Below are 3747 nucleotides of genomic sequence, written 5' to 3' on the forward strand. Positions count from 1 at the left end.
CCCCCCCCCCCCCCCCGTCTGTCTCTCTCTCTCCCTCTCTCTCTCATTCTCTCTCAAAAATAAACATTAAAAAATATTTTTTTAAAGTTATACAGTAAAAATGTCTCCCTCTACCCCAACCCATGTCTCCATTAACCCAGTGTTTGTCCTCCACATGTCACTCTTCTTAACATATTCTTAGTTCCAGAGTTGTTTAATGCACCTACAAGCTAATTGCAAATATACATTCTTATATTTTGCCCTTCTTTACCAAAGCTTGACACTTTTTTGAACTTTTTTTTTTACTTACCCCCTCATTCTTTTGAACAGCTGCATAGTATTCTAGCATGTGGACGTATCACAGTATCTTTAACCAAACCTTCACTGATAGACATTTGAGTTTCTTCTAATCTTTTTTTCAAACAATGCTTATAATGATGTACATGTAATCTTGATATGATTCTGTATGATTCAATGTATAATTCTTTTACCATTTGACTCTGTACCTCAAAAACCATTTAATCTGTGGGCCAACTAATATAGGACATTTGCTAAAGGATAAATTAAGGTTAGACCATAGATCAATGACCTGAAAAAGTTATTTAATTTTATGAGTTCACTTCTGGGCATTTATCCATAAGAATGTTGGACGATATAGCAGAGTATGAGTTCATTTTAACAGAGCAGGCAGTGTATGTGTAAGCTTTGCAGGTTTTGCCAAGGTCATTTGGACAAAGCAGCATTCAGGGTTCCCCTTGGGAAAAAGCTCAATCATGTTGGTACTTTTGATGACCAGTAATACTTTAATATTATTCGGTATGTTAATGCATTGTATTCAGCAGAGGTTTACAAAACAGGGAAGGATCAGCATGGGTATCTGTATCCAGAGCACCAAAGTCCTCTGGAGAAGGGCGTAATGCATCAGTGTCGAAGCCCTGCTCATTCCGGAGGCTGAGAGGTCAGATGGGGGTTTTCTGACTGCTCCCCGGTACAGAACAGAATTCTGTGTGGGATGCCATATGGTGATCCTGTACGTACTTGGTGCTATGGAAGCTGGTGTTCCATTGGGCCAGAAGGAGACTGTATCCAGCTGCCCCTTCACATGTGCCTGGTTATCAGGGTTGCCTAGTGAGAAGAGCCCTTAGGCATGGCATGTGCTACATCTGCTGGAGGGCAGTGACGAGTTGGAAAGAACCAATGGAATTACTAGAACCTACTCAAAAGGCTTGTAAGAGCTGATTTCCTCAAAGGTGGAGGTGGAGGGGAGCAGCGTGGGTAGGGTCTTATGAAGCTGCTCAGCCTAAATAATGTCTGGGCTTAAGACCAAACCTGTAAGACCAGACACATTTCCCCTCAGGAAGGGTGGACCTCCAGGCCCTCCTGAGGTAGACCCAACCAAGGGCACTCCACGAGGCCACGGCCCCCTCTGCCAGACCTTGTTTGCGGGGCCTAGAGACCTAAACTCATTTAGAGGAGCAAGTTGCTCTATCCCCTTTATCTCTTCACATGTATAGTTTATAGTTTCCAGTTTGCAGACCTTTTTCCGATTTAAGAAAATAAACCAAAAGAAAAAGACAGAGATAAAATTAGAGGTCTAAATTAGAGGGAACTATTGCTGAAGAATATAGGTTATGGATAGTTTTCACAAACCTTGACTTTATTTTGAACTTTAGCCCTCAGAACCATTTCTGAGTTTCTGGCAATGGTATCATATGTACTTTGCAGATTTCTGGAACTCTCTCCAATGCACCCCACCTCCTCCCATCTCACCAGTCAGCAGTTTGGAAACCCTAATGCGGATGAACTACTCTGTTACATTTCTGATACTTATTAGGTAAAGTTTTAAAGTTATTATATTGCTGTTTCCATGTGTGTTTGTTTATTTCCTGCCACAAGTTTCCAACAAGCATTTACCAGGCAGGCCCAGTCCCAGTCACTTGGGGATACACCAACGAGCAAAATTAGTACAGTCATGTCTCCACACTGGACAATGGAATGGTAGATGCAGATTCCGTGTGATTAACAGTTGAACGTGGGTCATTTTAATACATTTACTTCCAGTCCTTCTCAGATTCAAATATGGTCCTGAGAGAAAGATGAGCCCTCCTGTTGACTGTTTTCATTTTTCCTCTTTCTTCTTCAATTTTCTCAGACATTTCCATGACCTTCCCTCATCTCTCTCTCTCTCTCTCTCTCTCTTTCTCTCTCTCTCTCCCCGCCTCCCCCTCTACCCCCCCCCCACACCTATCTTTGTGAACCTCCTAGTTGAAAACACATGAAATTTAGTGCTTAATTAAAAATTTGTATTATGGGGGCTCCTGGGTGGTTCAGCTGGTTAAGCATCTGACTTGTGATTTCGGCTCAGGTCATGATCTCACAGCCATGTGATCGAGCCCCATCAGGCTCTACGCCCAGTGTGGAGAATCTTAAGATGCTCTCTCCCCCTCTCCCTCTGCCATTCCCCCCTCTTGCAGGTACACGCATGCACCTGCTCTCTCTCTCTCTCTCAAAAAAAATTTGTGTTATGACAATATTTGTATGTTTCAGTCAGTTACCTATTGCTGTATAACAAACAACCCCAAATTTAGTGGCTTAAAACAATAGCCATTTTATTTACCCATGATTCTGTGGATCAGGAATTTGGGCTGGACTTAGCTGAGTGGTCCTTGCATTTCATATGACATTGCCTGGATGCCCTTATGTGGCTGCATTCAGCTGGGAGTTTGACCGGGGCTGGAGTATTGAAGGTGTCTTCAGGCATCTCTCTGCTGGTCTCTGTCCAGCAATGATGGAGCTTCTTACATGGCAGCTGGCTTCCAAGATAGAGACACAGCCTTGGAAATTATATAGCATCACTTGTGTCACATTTTATTGGTCAAAACAGGTCCCAGAACCAGTGCAGATTAAAGAGGAGAGGAAACACGCTCCACCTCCCCCAATTACTGGGGAGTGCCAAGGTCACAGTGCAGAAGAGCATGTAGGATGGGAGATACCACTGCAGCATCTTTGAAAACATGAGCTACCACACTTATAGACCTGTTTTTTGTTAGCTGACAATTCATTATAAGTCCCAGTTCTGGGCAGTCGTAATGAATCCAGCATTAGTTGGTTTTCTTCCTGTATGTCTGCCTGCTTCTTATTAATCAGCACTTTAGCTGTAAAGGATGTTTTGAATTATAATCCTGAGTTCCATGTGCATCAGTCAGTACTTTCAGTTCCAAGGCACAAGAAGCAATTCTGACTCAAAGAGAAAGGAATTTTCATTGCCTTTGTCGAGTTGTTTACCGAAAACAGGAAGGTTGGAGAACTAGACACAGAACAGGGGCAAGACCTGTGAGAGTCTGGCGGGAAAGCATATCCCCAGTGGCACCACGAGGACACTCTGCTCGGGGCATAGCCGCTGGCACTGCAGACACGAGGCTGCGGTGCTCTCAGAACCACTGGGCCTGGGCCTGAAGCTTTAATTCTTTCCTTTGTGGTTCTAAGTCCTAAACAGGAACAGCCAATTGTCCAAGTCTACTCGCCCCATGTTTGACCAGGAAGTGGGGAGAGGGTCCCTTCCTCTGTAAAGGTTGGGGCTCAGGGTACTCTGCCCCCTACCTAGACTTAGATGATAGAGAGTTCCCCACAAATACAAAGAGCTACCCAGTACTGAACATCCCGTGGTCATTGCTGGAAGTAGTAAAGTGTCCTGATCTGGCCCCTGCTACCTCTCTGACCTCAACTCCTATTCACTCCACAGTAGCCTCAATGTGAAACACCAACCAG

Source organism: Panthera uncia, assembly GCF_023721935.1.
Source record: "Panthera uncia isolate 11264 chromosome B3 unlocalized genomic scaffold, Puncia_PCG_1.0 HiC_scaffold_1, whole genome shotgun sequence".
NCBI classification, from domain to species: domain Eukaryota; kingdom Metazoa; phylum Chordata; class Mammalia; order Carnivora; family Felidae; genus Panthera; species Panthera uncia.